At 35.6% G+C, this 24,869-nt stretch overlaps 1 protein-coding gene across 2 annotated transcripts in view; it reads right to left on the reverse strand.

The window, feature by feature from the left end:
• The window catches only part of JMJD1C (jumonji domain containing 1C), a 424,199-nt gene that overhangs the window by 238,867 nt on the left and 160,463 nt on the right, over positions 1 to 24,869 (reverse strand). The gene's annotated exons all lie outside the window — the stretch shown is intronic.

Below are 24,869 nucleotides of genomic sequence, written 5' to 3' on the forward strand. Positions count from 1 at the left end.
TGGCCTCCTGGCTCCGACACAATTAGCAGCAGGTGTGGGAAGGGCTATCTTCCATGCCAGATATTGAGGCATTCACACAGCCCGTTCCTGCTGCACTTCACTGCGCGGTACTCGGTGCCGTATCCACAACCGCACCAGGTTTTTCCTTTGTTCTTTTTTTAAAGAACTAGTCCATCTCCAAAGCCAACCCATGATTTCCCCACATCACAGTGCGGCCGCCGGACTTTCAGCTGGCTCACTCACTTGTTTCAGAACGCAGACTCCCAGTTTCACCAAATGCACAGTCCCTGTGGATTTAGCAGAACTTGTCCGGCTGGTGCATCGCTGCAACTGGTGTTCTGGGTTACTTTCTAGCTTTTATCTAGTATTTTTCATGGAGGTGTTTTTTTGCCCTATCTCACCTAGCTGCCATCTTAGGTTCTCCCTTTATTTCACTCTTAACATGCATAATAAAGATTTGTTAAAATAGTTTTAGATAGTTTTTCCTGGTAGGAGTTTCTTAGAAACAAGCATAATAGTTTAAATTGCTTATTGTAAGGAAAACACGAGCTTTTAAGATGAATTGTATTTGGTATCAACTTTTCTTTTAACCAAATATTAAGTGCAATATTTATCTTTTTAACCAAAATACTAAGCTTATCTTGGTATTCCGAGGAGATGGTAGTGCAAAGATCTTTCTTTCATTGCATTGCTCCCATTCCTAGATGATCACCATTTTGGATAGTGTAGCCAGATAGGCTGTCATAACCAATTTTACTGTCAAGGCTACAGTTACATAGAACAATAGTCTTTGACAAGAATATTCAGAATCACTTTGTCAGACTGACATGGGTGGTCTTACCACCTCTATAGTAGTATCTCAATTTTCTGAGGCAGTCTTTTTATGAAAGACACAAACTCTTTAGCTGAGGTATAAGATTTAAAAACAAAACAAAGACTCCATGAAGATGATCTTAGCCTATAAAACTATAGTTCTGAGACATGACTGAACAAAGTTTCAGAAGAGAGCAGTAAGAACCATGTTTTGTTTCTCCTTTACTGATCAAAAGTTTTCATGTTAATAAACCAGAGTTAATGGTATTGTAAAAATGACAGATGCTGAAAGAAAATGGAATGTGTCTATTACCTTTTCTTGGGTCAGCTTCTAATGCATTCTACTACAATACTTGTGTACTTGTACAGTCTTTAAAGACTATTTTAAGGGTGTAGTGAGTGAATCCTTTCAGTTAATTTTCTTGCTTTTTGGATTCAGCAACTGTGCCTATCATTATAGGTTAATTTTACTGAAAAAGTTGTAAGTATCTAAATATCCAAAATGTAATTGAGAAAGTACATGAAGGTGAAGTGATGCTTATACTTCATTTACAAAGATTAGAAAAATCTCAGAAAAAATAATACGTCTTAAATGACATTTTGCAAGACGCATTTTCTCATTTTCATAGCAGTAAAAACATGTAGTTAATGTTCTTAAGTTTCTCCCTTATAAGTGTCAGAGAATTGTCACTAAATTGGAAAGTGTTACAGGGTAAAAAGTGAGCTCACCACAAGATGGTATAAGGATTTTTACTATGTAATAATCATGTTTTGGATGAAACTTTTAATCAGTAGTAATATTTGCTTTTCTCATATGCAAGAAAGGGAATACAATTTTGTTTCTTAACATTGAGACACTGCATTATGCGATTCATTATTTTCAAAAACGTGTATCATGTCTATTAAGGAGAACAGTTTATCATCTATAGATAGAAGAATGCTGAGAATCCACTAAAACTTCCCCATGTTTTACTACATTGTCAGGGAAACAAATCTACCAGGTGTTATAAAAAGTATGCTTTTCTTTTAGGAAACTTTTCTCATTGCTAAAAATCAAACCCAGCATAGTGTTGATAAAGTTAACATATTATGAAGGACTGCTTTCTTTTTAACTTTTTAAGCAATGTTTCTCATTAATGGCATGCTTCCGTGGTCTGACGATTGACATAAAGCTTTTCTAAGACTGGAAAGGACTTGAGGAACAACTAGTCTAGAACACTCTCTTGATAGATCAATATTGCTCAATACCATAAATGATAAGCCCTACCTCACACAGTTAGGTTTGAGAAAACCCAATCCCTGTAACCCCCAATTATTTTTTATTTTAAAAAATGGTATAAAAAATAAAAATTACTGCAAAATATTTAATGAATAGAAAATTCTAAATAAATGCTATATAAGTTTTCAAAAAATGGAACTCTTCTAACCTGGTTAATGAAGTACAGAGGTCCTTTACAAATTGAAGTCTTTTTCTTTTTCTTTTTTTTTTTTTTTTTGCTTATTACATCTAATGACTTGATTCATTCATTCTTTACTTTATTCAAAATATACTGAGTACGTATCAGGTACCAGACACCGGAGGAAATTAAGTCTTAATTAGCATATCCTATTGAATTCCACTCATTTAAAAAGCAACCCTCGGGCCAATGAAAACAAATAGAACAGGGTAGAGCAAGATGGCGGCATAGAAAGGTGTGGAATTTAGTCTGTCCTCTAGAGGAACTAGTAAATAACCAGGAACAACTAGCTAAAAATCTGGAACAACTGTTGGGAGACATCTGCGAATGCACACACATGTTACACCAGCCTGGAATAGGTGGAATGGCTCAAACTGTAGCACAGAATCGTAAAAGCTCTGCAAACCTGGAGTTCCCACACCTTCCCTCTCGGACAGGGCAGGCTGAGCTGAAACACTGCCCTGTGGGAGAAAGAAACAGGTTACAGGGAAAGTAACTTAATGAAGCTCCAACTGCAATTTTAATTAACAAATTTGGAATACTGAATACAAGTTACAAGCACAGATAATCCCGGAAAAAGCAGGAAAGGAAACAGGTTCCTTTCAGGAAAAAGGAAGCAGTGCTGATGGGAAAAAAAATACACAAATAAATAAAAACAGAGGCTTTTGGAGATGGCTAAGCTCAGAATACTGGAAAACGGCTGTGTCTCAAGAAAAGGAGCACAGACAACTGGGTACCAATTACGGAAGACCAGTGAAACCGAGGGGCTGGGGACTGGCTCTGAAAAGGGGCTCTGCTCCTTTTCCTTTTTTTTTCCTCTCACTCTAAGTAGCCCATTACAGAAAGACTCAGGAATTTTCAATTGCACTGACCCAGGCAAGGGTGGAGTTAACAGCAGCATAAAGACAAAGGAGGATTTCAAATGGAGAAGATAACACCCTGGGGTAGGGGTATCTTCCTTAAGAGAAGGGTAGAGGGACTAGCTCAAGTGACTGCCCTCCCTCAGAGAATTCAGACCCCAGGGTATGGGGAAAAACAAACAAACCAGAAACAACTTAAGCTTTGCTCCGACACCCTCGGTGACTGGCCAGGACAGGGTACACTGAGAATTAAAGGGACTACACCTCTTTACACCACTGGGGAGCTGCAGGCTGACAAGCGCCACCTGCTGGCCAGGATAGGAAAAGCAGAGAGTCTAGAGGCCTCACAGGAAAGTCAATCTTCTAGGACTCACCCTCAGGGAAACCTAATACTGAATACAGCCTCTTCCTGAGCCCTGGAGCCCCTCTGCTCTGAGAAAAACTGATTGGGATAATCAAGGAAACCAGATGCCTAGACACCAGAAAACTACAAATCAAAACAGGAAAAACAAAGATATGGCCCAGTCAAAGGAACAAACTTACACTTCAACTGAGATACAGGAATTAAGACAATTAATTAAAGATCTTCAAATAAATATGTGAAATCAATTCAAAAACCAATTCAACAAGTTGAGGGAAGATATGGCAAAAGAGATGAAGGATATAAAGAAGACATTGGGAGAACATAAGGAAGAACCTGAAAGTTTGAAAAAACAATTGGCAGAATCTACAGAAATTAAAGGCACAAGACGAGATGAAGGACAGAACGGGGACATACAGCAGCAGATTTGAAGAGGCAGAAGAAAAGATTCATGATTTGGAGAAAAGGATATCTGAAACGCTACACACAAAAGAACAGATGGGGAAAAGAATGGAAAAATACGAGCAACGTCTCAGGGAAATGTACAAGTCATGAGTGTCCCGGAAGGGGAAGAGAAGGGAAAAGGGGCAGAGGCAATAATGGAGGAAACAGTCACTGAAAATTTTCCATCTCTTATGAAAGACACAAAATTACAGATCCAAGAAGCGTAGCATACCTCAAACAGAACAGATCCAAATAGACTTAAACCAAGACACTTAATAATCAGATTATCAAATGTCAAAGACAAAGAGAGAATTCTGGAAGCAGTGACCTTGATCCTTGAAGGCGACTGTACTACTGTGTAGCCTGCACAGGGCGACTCTGTGAGTGTGAAAACCTTGTGACTCACACTCCCTTTATCCAGTCTGTGGACAGATGCGTGGAAAAACAGATTTAAGAATTAGATGAAGTATAGAGTGTGATGGAGGGGATGGAACGATTTATGTGTTCTTTTTTGCTTTTACTTTATTTTGGTCTAAGGAAAATGTTCAAAAATTGATTCTGGTGATGAATGCACAAATGTATGATGGTGCTGTGAAGAACTGATTGTACACCATGGATGATTGTAGGGTGTGTTAATATATCTCAATAAAATCATACTTTTAAAAAAAGTAAATCAACAATGTAGGGAGGAGGGGACTGGGAATGTTTCAGATGATCTTTTCTATTTTAATTTTTATTTTTTTGAGTAATGAAAATGTTCAAAGATTCATTGTGGTGACGAAAGCAAAACTATATGACGATACTGTGATGAACTGATAATACATTTTGAATGATTATATGTTATGTGATTATATCTCAATGAAATTGCATAAAAAAAAAAGATGAAATCACTGAAACAAGAAGAGAAAGGGAGACTAGCAAACACCCACCATGTGCTATTACCCTGGTGATGTCTTGATTTGGACATTTTCCCAGCCTCAAACTGTAAGCTAATAAATTTCATTGTTTAAACCAATGCATGTCATGGAATCTGCTTCAAGCAGCCTAGGAAACTAAAACAATAATACACAATAATGAACTGGTTACTGAGAAAGAGGCAAGCAGGCACAGCATTCTTTAGGCTATTCAATGAGGAAATTTGAAAAGTAGTTCATTTAAAGCCCAGTGAAACCATAACTCAGCTGATATGGAATACTATATGCATCACAATCTTTCAAAAACAAAATTCATGCTGTACTGAAAATTACTTATAAGCTCTTCAAATAAGCTAGTTTTAAATGAGGACTCCTGATAATCCAATGAGGAAAAGACTAACTAAACTTAAATACCATTTATTATACACATAAAATTTTAACAGTTATTAGGGTTATACAACCTATAGTACACGTGGCAGTACTGCAAAAGTAATAAAAGTGATGGGGAAAGAATCATGCATATCCATAAATATCACAACTGCAAATACATTACTACATATTACTGACCACTACTGCATTAATCATGAAATGGAAGACAAATTCTGCTGCAAATACAATGGATGTTAGAGTACCACAGATTTCCTGGCATTTTTCACTGAAAAGGAAATAAAGACATTTAAAAACAGCAGAAAGATATCTAAATGCGCACTGAATTCTTCAACAGAAAATGTTAGGCCTCAAAGTGAAATAAGCATTACCTCTTATCCTTTCCTGAAGACTCTGAAAAGGTTCTGGAAAGCATTCTTACATTCATCAAAATCCCCGGGGGAGGAGGGGTTCTATAAGGTTTGGATAATTTTCTTTGGGTTTATCTAGTTAAGAAGATATTACAATGACTTCATTAGTATCATTTATGGTTCCTACATCCAGAATTCAACTTTAAAACATTCAGATATCAAAATCACATTTAATCCAAAAAAAAAAAAAAAAAGTATACATAATAGATACTATAGTCTAAAAAAGCGATTTTTGGTAAATGCTTAAATGTTTACCAAGGAAGAAGAAAAAGGATGAGATACGATGGGATGGAAAGAAGAAGGGGGAAGGGAAGACAGAAAAAGAGATAAAAGTCTAAAAGCATATATAGGATCTGTTAACAAAGAATAATCCTTCAAAAATACAGGGCAGGGACTGAGAGAAGGTTTTTTTTTTCACTTTCAAGCCTATATAAATAGACAATTATTTAAATTTTGCAATACATAGTAACTTCTGAATTCAGTAACTCTGTTCAACGAAATGAAAACTTGCAACAAAATGAAAACTCCTAGAAATTAAGATGAATGGGCATGGGATATCCTGTAATGGAGAAGTCAAATAATCAAGTAAATGGTTTCAATATCATCTATTTTAGGACATAAAGATTTTTCGTAGATTACATTCTCACAAAAACTCAGTGACTTACCAAAAAGGCACACACAAAATAAAAAGTCCTGTAAACCATGAAAAATCCTTACTGAAAAAAAGTAAAAGAAATTCTAGGTAAGTGCAACTAATTGCCATTTTTGGTTGAAACAACAATCTAAAAAATAAAGAATAATAATCCAGGATATTGAATGAATTTGAGTAAGAACAAGAGGGGAAAAAAAAACAACTGTCCAAATTCAGTAATGTATAATGTCCCCCAAACCTGAATACTAATAAAAAACATGATTTTAACATAGGAAAAGAATCTATATTAAAAGAGCATAGTTTCTCACACCCACTAGAATTGTACTGTTACAAAAACAAAAGTACAGTTGTTGCATATGCCAGTTTGATGTATTATGTCCCCCAAAACACCAGGTTCTTTGATGCAATCTTGTGTGGGCAGACACATAAGATTAGGCTGGAATCCTTTCACTGAGTATTTCCATGGAGATACGACTTAACCAAATGTGGGCGAGACCTTTGACTGGATAATTTCCATGGAGGTGTTACCCCATCCATCCAGAGTGAGTCTTAATTGAATCACTGGAGTCCTACAAGAGTTCACAGACAGAAGGAGGTGCTGCAGCCAAGAGTGAAACTTTGAAGAACAACACATAGGAACTGAGAGAGGAGCTGGAACACAACCTGGGATCAGCAGAAGCCAGCCACATGCCTTCCCAGCTAACAGAGGTTTTTCAGATGCCATTGGCCTTCCTTTGGTGAAGGTATACTTGTGTTGATGCCTTTATTTGGACATTTTTATGGCCTTCGAACTGTAACTCTGTTACCAAATAAACCCCCTTTATAAAGGAGAAGATGTGGAAAAACAGGAACATTCATTCATTGTTAGCAGGTATGTAAAATGGTGCAGACACTTTGTAAGACAGTTCGGCAGTCCCTCAGAAAGTTAAGTACTGTATAGAATTACTGTACAACCTGGCAATCACACTTCTAGGTATACAGCAAAAGAATTAAAAACGGGCTTGAATGGATATTTTCACACTGATGTTCACAGCAGCATTACACACAGTTAACCAAAGATGGAAGCAAACTGAGTGTCTATCAACAGATAAATGAACAAAATGTGGTAATACATAAAACAGTATATTATTCAGCCATAAAAAGGAATGAAGTTCTGATACATGCAACAACATGAATGAACCTTGAAATCATGTTGAATGAAATAAGCCACACACATAAGGCCAAATATCTCACAGATATGAAATAATTAGAATAAGCAAACTCATAGAGTCAGAATGTGTTATACAAGTTACTAGGGGGCTGGTTTGGAGATTGGGAATGAGGAGTTAATGCTTATGTTATACAGAGTTTCTATTTGGGTTGATGATAAAGTTTTGGTAACAGATGGTGGTGATGGCAGCACAACATTGTGAATGTAATTAACAGCACTAAATTATATACAAGACTGAACCACATTACAAAAAATGAGCTATAACTGACAGGACAATTATAAAAATGTTATTTTATGAATTGTAACAAATATATCATACTTATACAGGGAATGAATAATAGGGTTGTATATGGGAACTCTGTATTTTAAGTATTTTATGGATGAGGTTTCTATAAACCTTCGATTTCTCTAATAGAAAATAAAAGCATCATTTCTACTGAACCCTTTATACTTAATTGCTTTTGTGCATTTCAAACTTTAAAAGAGAAAACTTTCTCCCACAATACACAGTTAGCTAATTTTCAACAAGTGTGCTATGCTGGTTTGAATGTACTATGTCCCCTAGAAAAAGCCATGTTCTTTGATGCAATCTTGTGGGGCAGACATATTAGTGGGGATTAAGTTGGAACGTTTGAATTAGGTTGAGTCCATGGAGATGTGCCCCACCCAACTGTGGGTGATAAGTCTGATTGGACAATTTCCATGGATGTGTGGCCCCGCCCATTCATCCTGGGCCTTAATTGGTTCACTGGAGCACTATATAAGCTCAGACAGAAGGAACAAGCTTGCTACAGCCAAGAGGGACACTTTGAAGAATGCACAGAAGATGAGAGAGTAACTGCAGATGAGACAGTCTGAAGATGGCCACTGAAAGCAGACTCTTGCTCCGGAGAAGCTAAGAGAGGATAAACACCCCAAGAGCAACTAACAGTGACATTTTTGAGGAACTGCAGCCTAGAGAGGAACGTCCTGGGAGAAAGCCGTTTTGAAACCAGAACTTTGGAGCACATACCAGCCACGTGCCTTCCCAGCTAACAAAAGGTTTTCCAGACACCACTGGCCATCCTCCAGTGAAGGTACCCAACTGCTGATGTGTTACCTTGGACACTTGATGGCCTTAAGACCGTAACTGTTTATCCAAATATACCCCCTTTTATAAAGCCAATCCATCTCTGGTGTTTTGCATTCCGGCAGCATTAGCAAACTAGAACAGGTGCCAAGCATATTAAATGGAGAAAAAACACACTCTTCAACAAATGATGCTGGAAAAACTGGACAGCCACATGCTAAAGAATGAAGCTGAAAGCCTACTGTGCCAGTTTGAATGTATTATGTCCCCCAAAACGCCACTATCTTTGATGCTATCTTGTGGGGGCAGATATATTAGTATTGATTAAGTTGGAACATTTGAAATAGGTTGTTTCCATGGAGATGAGCCCCATCCATTCAGCATGGGCCTTGATATAGTTTACCAGAGCACTATATAAACTCAAGACAGGAGGAGTGAGCTTGCTACAGCCAAGAGGGACACTTTGAAGAATGCACAGGAGCTAAGAGGAGCTTCACCTTACAGAGACAGCTTGAAGACAGCCATTGAAAGCAGACTTTTGCTCCGGAGAAGGTAAAAGAAGAAAAATGCCCCAAGAGCAACTAAAAGTGACATTTTTGAGGAACTACTCCCTAGGGAAGAATGTCCTAGGAGAAGGCCATTTTGAAACCAGAACTCTGGAGCAGACACCAGCCACAGCTAACAGAGGTTTTCCGGACACCAATGGCCATCCTCCAGTGAAGATACCCGATTGTCGATGACTTACCTTGGATACTATATGGCCTTAAGACTGTAACTTTGTAATCAAATAAACCCCCTTCATAAAAGCCGGTCCATTTCTGATGTTTTGCGAAAAGGCAGCATTAGCAAACCGGAACACCTACCTCATAACATAAACAAAAATTCACTTAAATGTGTAACAAGGACCTAAACCTAACAGCTAAAATCACAAAATTCTTAGAACACAGGGGAAAACCTCAAGACTTAAGATTTGGCAATGATTTCACAGACAGGAAACTAAAACATGATCAAACAAAAGAAAAAAATACGATCTATTTTTAGATTTCATCAAAATGTAAAACTTTTGTACATCAAAGAACATTATCAAGAAAGTGAAAAGACAACACAATTGGAGAAAATAGTGAGAAATCACATATTTGATTAGATTAATGTCCATAATATATAAAGACATTAAATATAAGCAAGCCAATTAATAGTAGGCAAAGGACTTGAACAGACGCTTCTCCCAAAAGCATATACAAATGGCCAATAAGCACATGAAATACGAGAAATACCATTAGCCATTAGGGAAATGCAAATTAAAACCACCACAGTAAGATACCACTTAACACCCAATATGATGGCTATACTTTTTAAAAATGGAAAATAAGTAACTGTTGGTGAGGATGAGGAGAAACTGGAACCTTTGTACATTGCTGGTGGGGAGGACTTCCATAGCACACCCAGCCTGCAGCAGCAAACCAGTACAGGATGGGGCTGACTCAAAGCTGTTTCCCTCAAGGGTGGGGGATGGAAGCCAGAAGCCATGAATGAGTAAGTTACTTAGCATGATTCGTAATAACCAAAAGGTGGATACAACCCAAATATACATTAACAAATAAAGAAAAAAAAATGGGGGATATACATAGAATAGAAATACTATTCAACCATAAAAAGGAATAAACTATAATTATACCCAACTACACCATTAATCAAAACTGAAGGAAGCACTCCTAGCACCAGGTTTTGATTTCCAAATACCATTCTATAAAAAAAGGAACAAAGCCCCTTGGAGAAAGGGATCATTCTAGGGTTGGGTACAGGGAAAATACAAGATGAGCTTCGGTCATCTTGAAGTGCCAGAAAGTAAGGAAGCATCCCCAACCTCCGCCAAAAAAGAAAGAAAAAAGAGCAAAAGGACAGGGCTGGGGCAAGTCAGAAAGACACAGGAGCTGACTTGAAAGAGCTCTTAATGGCCAAAGGCAAACAATTTGAGCAACAACATAAATGTAGTATTAGTTATAACCCAAAGAATAAAGTATGTATCCATGATTCCATACTTACATAAATAAGCAAGTGAGTAAGTAAATAAATGGGCAAGAAGGGACAAATCTTTAACAGAAGAATTCCAAATAATAAATGTAGAAGGAATGAGGAAAATAGAAAATCACCACTAAAATACTACAGTAATAATTGCTGCAGGCAAGATCCACTGATAAATGTTAAAATTAGTGGGCTAAACTTTAAGGATTAACAAAACTGTTACATATCCCCAAAGGATCTCCCCCAAAATACTTCCCAAATACAGAGGCGGTTTCAGCACGTTCACAGTCTTTGCTGCTCCTGCCCTCAGGAGATGGGGCTTCATTCCCCTGCCTTTGAGACGGAGCTGGACTTAGCACTCACTTCTAACAAATAGAATAAGGAAAGGGGAAACTGGGAATTTTACGTTGGAGAGACCCGGCAAACACTGCCTTAACCAAGTGATCAAGGTTAGTGCTGACTCTAAGAAGTCATAAATAGTGTCATACATGATATGATGTGCTGAGAAGAACACTTCAGTTCTGTGGTATTCTTCCCCAAAACCCCAGTCTAATCACTGAGAAAACATGAGACAAACCCAAATTGAGGGACATTAAAAAAAAAAAAAAAAAAAAAAAGGGAATGAAGTCCTGATACACGGTACAACATGGTTGAACCTTCAAAACATTATGCTGAAATAAGCCAGACACAAAATGACATTATTCTATGTTCCCACTTACATGACATGTCTAGCCTAAGCAAATTCACAGAGACAAAAAGTAGATTAGAAGGTAACGGGGGATGGAGGGAAGGGCAATGGGGAGATTCTGATTAATAGGTACAGTCCTTTCCACTTTGGGTCATGAAAAATTTTGGTAATGCATGGTAGTGAACAGAGTATGACATCATGAATATATGCATTAAAATAATAATATAATAATAAAGGTGTGCATTTAAATATTGCTAAAATGGAAAATTTTGCTATATGCAAGTTGCCACCATTAAAAGAAAAAGAATAGTTTTAAATATTAATTTTGGTTTGGTGACTTAAGATTATAATTATTTTTTGTGTACTCCTGTTTATATGACTATGCTCTGATTTTAGTGTAAATTCTTTTAATGTCTTCAGAAATAACAGTACCTGTATGCCTAGAACTTACAGTACTGCAGTTAGTAACAGTAATGTATGTAAGTGCCAGATAAAAGAGAAATATCTTGAGGATTTGATAAATAAATTAATTGTTTTGCTGGCTTATTCCCAATTTTATTTCTGCCATGTCTTCAAATTATGATTCAGTAAGTGTATCCTACTTAATTTGATCCTGTTCAACAAAAGTGGAAAGGGAAACCCAAATCTATGGAATAAAAAAATTTAAATCTACATTTGAAGTGCACTTTGTAAAGTCTGGAGAAGAATTTAAGAGGATAGCTGGAATATTGGTTCACTTCTTTTAACATACAACCTCAGAAATATTGGTATATTAAAACTACTGGTTTGAAAAAAATGATTTGAAAACCAAATTTGAAAACCAAATATTCCTTTCAATTCACAATCGCTTTAAAGTGTCTTTTACCCATTCATTCAGTAAATATTTCCTCAATACTTAACAGTATCAGGTCCTGTGCCTATACTGAATAAATTTAAACGTGTAATTCCTGTCTTCATCCAGTTAATCATAAATCTCAAAAGATTACTATATAAATAGTTACATGCAATTTCTAAAATATGATCAGGTCTCTATCCTCTAAATATGCAAATTAATGAAAATACTAGAAAAATAATTATAATCAGGAATGAAATCCATCATGCAGCATGTCAAAAGATTTTTAAAGTATACTGAATCATCTCTTTTCTAGAAAGCCACATAATTATTTCTTTCCATGAACACATACAATAAAACTTGGGTATGACTGTTGTTGAGATGACATAAGTGGCTTAAACAGAACAAAATAAGAATGTGTAGCTAGTTCCTGAAACTGATTATGGAATCTGGAACTTGCATTTTTTTTATGCATTCATTACAGACTAAACAAGGAAGAGATCTGTCGTCTTTCAAAAGTGGAGAGCCAAGTTTTCTGTACTGGAAGGGAGGTAACATTGTTAAGGTAGTAAGCAGCAAAATGCAAAAGCCATGTCTAAAAAACAGCTTGTATTTTCACTCGACTAATTAAAAATTAAGATCCTCTCCAAAAATTCCAAAGGCGTTTTGTTTCTGTGCTCTAACTCCCCAAATCTTCTTTCTTACGTTACTGAATGACTCCCACCTGAAGAATAAATGAAGAAATAAACCTCAGTCTTCCTAAAATTAGCCTTCCTCCTTACACTACAATTCTAATCAGTTACAAAATTCTGTCGATGTTAGCTCACTTTCTGTCTCATCCATTTCCTTACTTTTATCTCCAAGGTAAAAGCGGTAATTCAGGTCCTCATGACCTCTCATATTACTTCCCCCAACTTATATTTAAAATACTCAGGACTACAGAAAAGCTGAAAGAAAAGTATGACCAGTATACCTGTCATTTAACTTCACCAATAATTGCATTTTGCTGCATTTCACATCTCTTGTGCGCATGCTCTCTCACTAAACATACAGGTGTACATAATACCAATAAACACATACTTTTATGGCAGAGGGAGGAATCATTTCAAAATTGAACACATCATGGTACTTCACCCTTAAGTACTTAAGGCTTCATGTCTAAAAATATGGACCTTCTCTTACATATCACAGATGATTTATGCATGTTTTATTGCATCACCCCCAGAATATATAATGCCAAAGATGTCCAAATTTTGATGACACTAAGTTTAAGGAAGTAATTCTGCCATATCTCTCTAGTCTACAGGTACTTTTTCCCAACTGTAATGAGTAAATAATTTCTGGGAATGGTATTTTGAGATTTTATGAATAGCCCATTCTTCAGCATACTTTCTTTCAGTAGTTTTAGTGTCCACTGATATTATTTGCCTGTATCAATTATTATATTTTAAGTTGCAAAGGAGTGATTTTTTAATATGGCCTAATTTTGTTATTTTTAAATTCACTGTTTTGGTCAAACAATAATTATTAAATATTTAATGGTTAAAGAGCACACACTCACATGGACATACACACAAAGAAGGTATTCTGTGTCACCTTTTCCTACTCTTTTAGCTTTTTCTTCTGGAATTTCAGTAGTTCTAAATAATGAACTTATAACACAATTTCATAATTTACCAATTTAGCACTCATCAAAGTTTTTGGTTAAACCAATATCAAATGTTTATTATGACTATGGAAATACTGATTCGATCTAAACTAAGAAATATACGATACATGATATCTTGTACAGACTTTGGTTGTCCTGAAGTTAATAAATGCCCCTTGTGTTTGCTTGCTTAGATTTTTAAAAAAATTTTTAAATTCAGTTTCATTGAGATATATTCACATACCATACAATCATCCATGGTGTACAGTCAGTTGTTCACAGTACCACCATATACTTGCACATTCATGACACCAATCTATTTTTTAACATTTTCCTTACATCAGAAAGAATCAGGATAAGAAAAAAAATAAAAATAAAAAAGAACACCCAAATCACTCCCCCCATCCCACCCTATTTTTCATTTAGTTTTTGTCCCCATTTTACTACTCATCCATCCATACACTGGAAAAAGGGAGTACGATCCACAAGGTTTTCACAATCACACTATTACCCCTTCTAATCTACATTGTTATACAATCATCTTCAAGAGTCAAGGCTACTGGGTTAGAGTTTAGTAGTTTCAGGTATTTACTTCTAGCTATTCCAATACATTAAAACCTAAAAAGTGTTTATCTATATAATGTAAGAATGTCCACCAGAATGACCTTTCGACTCCATTTGAAATCTGTCAGCCACTGATAGCTTAGATTTCTTTTTTTTCTTTTTAATTTTTATTGGGATTGTTCAGATACCATACAATTTATCCACAGATCCAAAGTGTAAAATCAGTTGCCCCTGGTACGCTCATACAGCTATGCATCCATCACCACACTTAATTTTTGTTCAATTTTTAGAAACTTTTATTACTCCAGACAAGAAATAGAGTGAAAGATAAACAAGAAAAAAAAAAAAGAAAAGGAAATTCGAATCCTCCCATACGCTAACCAACCCCCCTCAACTGTTGACTCGTAGTGTTGGTATAGTACATTTGTTACTGTTTATGAAAGAATGTTGAAATACTACTAACTGTAGTATATAGTTTGCAATAGGTATATATTTTTTCCCTATATGCCCCTCTATTATTAACTTCTAGTTGTATTGTCATACATTTGTTCTGGTTCATGGAAGAGTTGTCTAATATTTGTACAGTTAATCATGGACATTGCCCAACATAGAATTCGGTTTTATACATTCCCATCTTTTGACCTCCAACTTTCCTTCTGGTGACATACATGACTCTGAGCTTCCCCTTTCCACCTCACTCACACACCATTCGGCACTGTTAAGTTATTCTCATACCTTGCTACCAACACCTCTGTTCATTTCCAAACATTTAAGTTCATCCTAGTTAAACATTCTGCTCATACCAAGCAACCACTCGCCATTCTTAAGCCCCGTCCTATATTTTGGTGCCTTATATTTCATGTCTATGAGTTTACATATTATAATTAGTTCTTATCAGTGAGACCCTGCAATATTTGTCCTTATGTGTCTGGTTTACTTCACTCACTATATTGCCCCTGAGGTTTTGTCATCAACCCATTTTTTTTTTTTTAAGATTGTTTTGTTCACACACCATACATTCCATCCTAAGTAAACAATTGATGGTTCTCTGTATGGTCACATATTTATGTGTTCACCATCTTCACCACTATATAAAGGCATCTACATTTCTTCCACAAGGCAGGAGGGAGAGTCAAAGAAGGTAGAGAGGCAAAAGAAAGAGGGAAAAAAATGACAGCTAGGAAGTAGCAAAAGGAAAAGTAATCTTAAATCAAAGTATAGTAGAGTCAGACAACACCACCAATGTCAAGTGTCTAACATGCCTGCCCTTTCTCCCCCTCTTATCTGCATTTACCTTGGTGTATCACCTTTGTTACATTAAAGGAAGCATAATACAATGATTCTGTTAGTTACAGTCTCTAGTTTATGTTGATTGCATCCCTCCCCCAATGCCTCCCCATTTTTAACACCTTGCAAGGCTGACATTTGCTTGTTCTCCCTCATAAAAGAACATATTTGTACATTTTATCACAACTGTTGAACACTCTAGATTTCACCAAGTTACACAGTCCCAGTCTTTATCTTTCTTCCTTTCTTCTGGTGTCTCACATGCTCCCAACCTTCCTTTCTCAACCGTATTCATAGTTATCTTTGTTCAGTGTATTTACATTGCTGTGCTAACATATCCCAAAACTGTGTTCCAAACCACACACTCCTGTCTTCTATTACTCTGTAGTGCTCCCTTTAGTATTTCCTGTAGGGTGGGTGTCTTGTTCACAAAGTCTCTCATTGTCTGTTTGTTGGAAAATATTTTGACCTCTCATATTTGAAGGACAGCTTTACTGGATATAGAATTCTTGGCTGGCAGTTTTTCTCTTTCAGTGTCTTAAACATATCACACCACTTCCTTCTTGCCTCCATGGTTTCTGCTGAGAGATCCTCATATAGTCTTATTAAGCTTCCTTTGTATGTGAAGGATTGCTTTTCTCTTGCTGCTTTCAGGATTCTCTCTTTGTCTTTGACATTTGATAATCTGATTATTAAGTGTCTTGGCATAGGCCTATTCGGATCTATTCTATTTGGAGTATGCTGTGCTTCTTGGATCTGTAATTTTATGTCTTTCATAAGAGATGGGAAATTTTCATTGATTATTTCCTCTATTATTGCCTCTGCCCCTTTTCCCTTCTCTTCTCCTTCTGGGACACCAATGATATGTACATTCTTATACTTTGTTTCATCCTTAAGTTCCCAGAGACGTTGCTCATATTTTTTCATTCTTTTCTCCATCTGCTCCTTTGTGTGTAGGCTTTCAGGTATTTTGTTCTCCAGTTCCTGAGTGGGCTCTTCTGCCTCTTGAGATCTGCTGTTGTATGTTTCCATTGTGTCTTTCATCTCTTGTATTGTGCCTTTCATTTCCATAGATTCTATTAGTTGTTTTTTTGAGCTTTCAATTTCTGTCTTATGCACAGTGTTTTCTTTACAGCCTCTAACTCTTTTGTGAAATATTCTCTAAACTTTTTGAATTGATTTAGCATTAGTTGTTTTAATTCCTGTATCTCAGTTGAAGTGTACCTTTGTTCCTTTGACTGGGCCATAGCTTGTTTTTGTTAGTGTAGGTTGTAGTTTTCTGTTGTCTAGGCATCTGACCTCCTAGGCTACCCCAGTCCGGTTTTCCCAGACAAGAACAGGCTCAGGTCACAGAAGGAACAAATATTCAGTATCTGGTTTCCCTGATGGTTTTTCTTAGAGGATTGATACACCTGTGCTTTTCTGCCCGCAGGTGCACCTGTCAGCCTGTCAGCAGCTGGTGTAAGAGGGTGTGACCTGTGGCTCTCCTCCCCCAAGCTTTGGGGACTGGTTCGGGAAAGGCAGGCAGTAGAGCTGGGCCTCTCCCTTTCCTCTTGGGAAGCTATGCCCCCTCCAGAGAGGTCATCTGCATAACAGTAAGTTCTCTGTTACTCTGATTTTGCTGATCAAAGTGTTTTGATTTTAAAATGGCTGAGGCTGTCTTTACTGCAAAGTGCTGTGGGCTGAAAACGGCTGAGGTTTTCTCCACAGAGAGAGAAAGGGACAGAAAAGCTCCCAGGTTCACCCATCAGCCAGAGATAGCACCTGATCCTCTGGGCTCCCCATCCTGAGACAGATATGTCCTCCGACTCTCCCAAGGTCAGTTGTCACCAAAAGTCTCTGTCTGCTTGTTGAGGATTTGCTGTCTGTATTGAGCAGTTAACATTAAAACCCCAGCTGGAGCTGGGCTGAGAGAGTGCTGCTCTCTAGCACCGCGAGGCTTCCGTGAGGGAGGGGCTATCAGCTCTCGGCTCTCAGCGCGGGTCCACAGTTTTACTTACAGATTTTATGCTGTGATCTCGGGCATTCCTCCCAATTCAGGTTGGTGGATGATGAGTGGACAGTCACATTTCTCTCCCTGCAGTTATTCCACGTTATTTACTAGTTTTTTGGTCATTTATGAATTGTTCCAGGGGGGATTAACAGTCTTCCACTCCTCTCTATGCCACCATCTTAGCTCCTCCTTGCTTAGATTTTAAAGTACCTTTCGTCTAATTCTTCCTACAGAACTAGATAAGTTTTCTCATAAATATTTTTTCACATGGCTAACCATCCCAAGTTCCATTTTTATTTTTTGAGGACTCTAGTCTTCTGTTTTTATCTGGAGTATTACCTTGCAAGCCTTCTGAATGGTCATTGTCCTAAAAGCACATCCTTTTCCCTAACTCCTGGCTCTCATCTCTCTTTCTTGGCTTCATCCTTCTTTCAGTAAAGTATAACATCACCAGAAGTCAAATATGGGAACTGAACTTTTTGAGACCTTTAATGTTTGGAATGACTTACTTCTAACTGTACAACTGATTGATAATTTGAACACACAGAAGTCTAGGTAAATTTCCTAATTTACTACAAAGGAAATTAGGGTGAATGTGTGGAGAAATGACCATTTTGCTGGAGGACCCTCAAATGTCATTATTTGTTGTTCTTTTTTATCTGGAATCCTTCAATTATCCTGAGAAGACAATCTTCTAATCATGGGCCTGGGGATATAAGCATGACTGACATTGTTCTAAAAACAGAATGAAGGGAAAGGGGCTGGGAGAAAATTCTCACTATTGAGTAAAAGGATATTCATTTAATCCTCTTGTACCTCAACAGAACTTCTGACATGTCAAATGTCCTGGAGGTCAGATTCACCATTTTTCAGATTCTTGAGAAAATGTACTTCCCATCTCCTATAAAGTGGGAAGGGTTAGCTCCTTACCGTGAGGAGTGGTGGAAGACTATAGGAGCCTACTTGTCCTCATACAAGCTTTCAACCAACACCTCCATTTTCAGTTCCATCCATTACTTCCACTATGTAAAGCACCTGGTGCTCCAAGTTTTTTTAAACATTCTGGGCCCTGTGAGCAATCTCTTCTGCTCACGTTTAGGGTTTCATTGTTTTTGGATCTTGCTTGATTGGTCGCTACTTTCTCATCCACTCTCTGTATTCCAAGACTATATTAACAACTTGTCACTGTTGTCGCCTGTTCTTTGTTCTTGATTGCTTTTTACTGTCATAGTGTGTTTCTTGAGGGAGTGAAATTAACGTGTTTCCCCAGGTACATTTATTTATCCAGTCTCATCTAGATTACTTAAAGAGTGATAAATGACAAATGAGGTCCTAGCCTCTTTCCAATCATTGTACACTACTGGTACAATATTATGTCTAAAACCAAAATTAATTATTTAACCCACACAGTTGTGATTCAATGGCTTTGCATCCCCTACAGAAAGAAAATGTCCAAAATCCTCAATATAACACAATGATCCGGTCTCTGCACACCTTTTCCTACTTTGTATTCTGCCACTCCACAATTATTCTATGTTTTAGCTTAGCACAGGTCCTTGGGACTTTTCAATCAGGACCTGTTTTCTCATAAAATGCCTTCCAACCTTTTATAATAAGAAAATTTCAATTCAGTGTTTAAAATCATATTAAGCATCACTCTCCTCTATGTAGCTCTTCCTTAGCTCCTTGCCAAGCCAAGCACTCCCACCTCACTTTTCCTGTTTTACAAACTTTTATTATGTCATTGATTGGTTCATTATCTACCTGTACATGTACCTACCTCTCTCCTTATTCCCATGACTTCTTGAACAAAGATTTTAATTTATTCACTTTTATATACAAAGTCTTAAATTATCTGATCAGGAATAAAAAATATTAAAGTTAAGTTGCTTTCACCACCACAATCACTTTGAGAACATTCTCATTGCTCTGAAAAAAGAAAACAAGTTGTTTTCCTTCTAAGACTTTTCCTGAAACTAGGTTAAATGAAAATACAAAGGCTCTTCCAATACTTTTTTCAATAAGATTCAATAATCAGCAGAGTATAAGCTCTTCTAAAGAAGAAAAAGCATTATGAGATAAGAAGGCTGAGTTCCATTTCCACTTCAAATTTGCCACTAGTTAAACTGAATATAAATTTAATCAAATCAATTAACATACCCACCCTACATTTTCCCTTCTTACTGGAAAAAGAACAGTATTAGACTGCATCATGGTAATAACACCAAAAAAGAGGTTTTTATGAAGTGCTTTATATGTGTTACATGCCATACCGAGGTTTTTATTTTATATTTTTTACTTAATCTTCATAAGAAATTCATACTAAATACTACAATTATGAAGACAGATAAAAAAAAAGGTAAGTAACTTCAGTTCATGCAGATTTAATAGTAAATGGCAGAATAAGGATTTGAACCAGTCAATCGACTTAAGAACCTATGTTCTTAATATTACACACTGCCTTTCTAGATGACCACTAAGATTCTCCTTTTCAACTCTAGCATTCTTTGAATCTATGACTAGAAGAGCTCTAAGGTCACATCAACCCATACAAATCTATAAACAAGTAATTCACAGAGTTAAAAACAATCATCATAATTTTTTACTGTCATATTTAAATTGTCATATTTTAACAGCAAAGTTTTAATTCTTTGTACTATTAATGAGTTATTTTAAAAACTATATTAATAAAATGTAAAAAGCAGCTGTTAATATATATTAACAGAATTCTAAAACAAGTCTACTGAAACTAATTCATTTGAAGATGACTAATTCCAAAAATAAAATATCAGAGAACTTAAATATATTATGTAAAAATTTCCAATTTGCTGCAAATGGTTATTTTTATTGAAAATGCAAGTTTTAGTCAGGCATAATCCCACTATCCTAAAAACCTGTTTTCATTTTTTTATAATACTTGCTAAATACATAATTTTATTTACACTGCTACAATCAGGATTTTTTTTACTTAAATTTTATTCGTCTGTTCCTCTAAACTATTCATAATTTTTATTTTTAAAGCTGCATAATATCTCACAACATTAATTTCACAACATTCACATATTGTTGGACATGAAGATTGTTTCCTTTTTTTTCTTTACGTGAAACTGCAACAAACATCTTACTCCATATAACACTGCCTTACATTTCTGTATCCCCAGCACAGTGTCTAACTCATGAGAGGTGACAGATAAACATCAGCTGAACTGAATACACTTTACTTTTAAAAAACTGTTTTTCAAGTACAGTTTTCAAAGAGTAGAAATAATGAATCAAAGCTTATGAAATTCTTTAGGGTTCTAACAACATAATAATTTCCAAAACAGTAATGTCATTTTATGATCCATAAGAAATGAATGTGTGGGCTCATTCACTACAGTCTTTACCAGCATGAGATTTTATCATTCACAAATTTTAATACTTTCCTATATATAAATTGATAAGTTGCTTAGCCCCTGCAGAAAAATAATATCCCTCAAACTGTCATATTGTTATCATATCCCTTTCACTATTTATCAAAGTCCAAAGGGCTGTAAAACTAGTAATTACAATTCTGGAATCTTAATTGTCTATATATAAACCTCTTTAATTGGAATTATTTCAAAGTTCAGAACTGAATTAATCAATTCACTGAAATTTGGTTGGAGCCATAATCTAAATCAAGTATGGCAATGTGGCAGCCACACATAAGGGTAACCTGGTCCCCAAAAACCTCTACTTGCCTTTGAAAGGGTTTCTTTCATAACAGAAAGAAATTAAAGAGCACTCTCACTAGGTAAATAATCTAAGACATAAACTGATAAAGCTTGTTATGATTATGATCTGATCACAATTCCTTGTCAAACATGAACTACCTAATTATGAAAGAAATAATACGCTGGGAAGAAACCTGGGCTTCCTAAACCTCTTTCCAGAATTTCAGGTAAATTATTGCTGATTAGCATATTTAGGGGTCTGTAAAGACATCTGTTCTTTCTCTTCCTTTTAAAATAACTCTTTGTGGGTAAATTTTAGATTTTCCCCTTATGATAACTTAAGTAATCATATTTTAATTTCATTAGAATGAGGCCCTCTTTATAAGTTCTGTTATTTTCATTCTTCACTACACTGCAATATTTAAAATTGGTAACCACAGTTTTAACCATAAATGACTGATTCTGCTTGCCTGCTCTTTTCATCATAGCATGTTAAGAAAGAAACTTGCTAAAGCTCCCAAGAGTTCTTTTTAGTCAGCTAAATTAGGGTTGGAGTTAGTTAATTACTTTAAAATATCCATTTATCCACTATCTGTTACGGGTAAGGCACTTTGCTAGACTCCTAAGGCTGATACAAAGATGACTAAGACATGATTTCCTGTCCTTGAAGAACTTACAGTCTAGTAGGGGAAGACAGACATGCAAACAAATAGGTATAATACAAAGCAGAATGTGCTAGTTGTTAAAACAGATGTACAAAAACAAAGTTCTACAGGAGCACAGAGGATGGTGAGATTAATTCTGGTTGGGGTGATCTGGAAGGCTGAGCCAGCAGAAAAGTAGTAGAAAACTCTGCCCCTTAGAAAATGCAGCAGTGTTACAGCCCAGCTGGGTTAGGGTCAAAGCCCCACTCCCCACAGAAGATTTTCCTAAAGGAGATGGAGCCAGGGCCCTAACCCAGTTAGGTAGGTGATTCGTTGATTTCAATTATGTATACCAACACTTTCTTTCCCTGGTGCAGATAAATGTCCTTTCACAAATATTTTACTTTATTTTAAAAATAAATAAAATTTAACAATATATTCAGTAACCTACATGAAAATATAAGTTACCTTGGCCTCCATTATCAAAATGGCCTCAGGTGGTACCCTGATCACATAGGACCAACCTAAAAAACAGACACCACTTTGGCATTTTAACTATGTGGTGCTCCAATAAATGTTTTGCTATGGATATCCTGGGAAGAAAAGATAGAGAGACTTCCAGAGAAGAAAACTGGTTATTATGCTATCCCATATTTTGTTGAAGCTTTAATCATTTTAAAATTTTTAAGATAAACTTTAAAGTAGGTAGAGATGACAGGATTTTTTTTTTTTTTTAACCTGTCATGATGTCAAGAAGCAGCAGGTATGCTGCTAGTTCCCACTGATTTCTTAGAATAACCAGTATACAAAGACAATAGAATGAATTTTCTAATATTTAACAGGTACCACACGAGGGGTGAAACAACTGGAATAGGATAATAAATACAAACATATATTTAAGTATATAAGTACACAAAGTATCATGTTCACAGAATTAGAAACATTTGTAGAGTATTAAAGGCAAAAGTATTAGTTATTACTTTATTTCATTCTATTACCACCTCAAATGCATCCCAAAACTGCTGACAATTTTAGATACAGTATTTCATTCTGCTATAGCAATTTTAAAGTTCTGAATTTCATAACTGCTGCTGGTAGTCATCGGTTCATTTTAATGAACAGATAGGGAAACAGAATCTTAGTCACGTACTATATAAAATGCATAGTGTTCATATTTAAAATTATTATTTTCTTAAGTATTATAAGCATTCCCATTTACTTTTTTTTTTTTTTATTACTTTTTACAACCTCCTAGAAGAAGGGAAGAAAAGTAAAAGCAAGGAACAAAGGAAGGAAGGAAATAAAGAAGGAAGGAAAGTAGGAAGACACAGTTTGACTGTCTGAATTAATGAAGATATTCCAACATATAGACTCTCATTAAACAAAAACATACAATTCAAAAAGACTTGCTATCAAACAATTAGCTGAGCAAACTATGGAACAAATATGACAAAAGGGTTATACTATTTGTAATAAGCAAAACTCATGATAAGTGTAAGAAAAACACAAAACCCTGAAAAGTAGTTGAAAAAAAGAAACAATTTACAAAAAATACAAGTTGCTAATAAACTTGAAAAAATATTCATCCTTATTAAAGGAAGGCAAATTAAAACAAGAAATTAGCAGAGATAATAAAAAATTATAATTCAATGCTGCATCTCCTTAAATCTTCAAAGTCCTCCCTTTTTGTTAGTTTGGGTTATAAAACAAGATGATCTGAAAATAAGTAATCAAAGCTTTCAAGACTGTAGTGAGAGAAAAACATTCATACCCTAAGCTGGGGGCAATGGTAGTCAATACAATCTTCAAGCAATTTATGGACAATATCAAAAGATTTTTTGATTTTTATTGTTGTTTTCAAGTTCGTAAGTTTTTGACTCACCATTTCAATACTGTGAATCTAAATTTGAAAAATAATCAGAGATGCAGACTAAGATTTACATAAAATGATATTTATCACACTTTTTTATAATAAAAATACTGGAAACAACTCAAATACCAAGCATTATGGAAGTGGGTCATATATGATGAAATATTATGCAGCCATTAAAAATTATGCTAAAGTTACCTCCTATGAGGAGAAATGTATAGGATATAACATTAAGTAAAGAAAACAAGATCTACAATTTTTATACAGTCTTGGCTAAAACTATCTTAGAAAGCAGAGAAATGTATTTTATAAGGAAATGTGAAAGAATTAAGTTGGCTATCTCTTGGTGGTGGCACTAAAATGAAGATTTTCTCCTAATACCATTCAGTATTTTCCTATATTTTCAACAAGTGTACTTTTTTTTAACATGAGAAAAAAGTTGAATTTAAAAAGAAAATTAGTGATTAAGTAGCTTTAACAAGTGAGGTTAAAAAATTTTCAACAGAAACTGGCTTCTGAAATTATTATAAAAATTATTAAAAAGTATTCCTTAACAGAAATCTAATCAAACGTCATTCCTTTATGAATCCACAGATTCACCTAGATTTTAATTGTCTGTAAGAAATGGTGAAAATTTTCTAAAGTTCTGTTTATCCTTTAACTATAACACTGAAGCATCATTTTTGGTATTAGTGATTCAACTATTATCTGCCTTTGAGATGTGCCATAAAAAATTAAAATATGTTATATTTACTCAGAGGTTTTAACCAATTTTCAGGTTTAGGTCTGTAAGATCAATAAGTATTCTATTCATGGTTTAAAGAATTGTTAATATTTATTAACATTTCAATATACTCATTCAACAAAGAGTTTTTTTAAAAGCTACCATGGATAAAAATTATCTCCATTATTTTGCTAGACTATTCAAAGTCTCCTATAAAAAATATAGCTCATGGATGTCATTTCCATTTTAAAATGTCATTTATTCAATTCATTTCATCCCTGACTCCCTGTCTTTTATTTTTAATCATGTATCTCCTCACACTTCT

This window comes from Choloepus didactylus, chromosome 15 (genome assembly GCF_015220235.1).
Source record: "Choloepus didactylus isolate mChoDid1 chromosome 15, mChoDid1.pri, whole genome shotgun sequence".
Classification (NCBI taxonomy): Eukaryota; Metazoa; Chordata; class Mammalia; order Pilosa; family Megalonychidae; genus Choloepus; species Choloepus didactylus.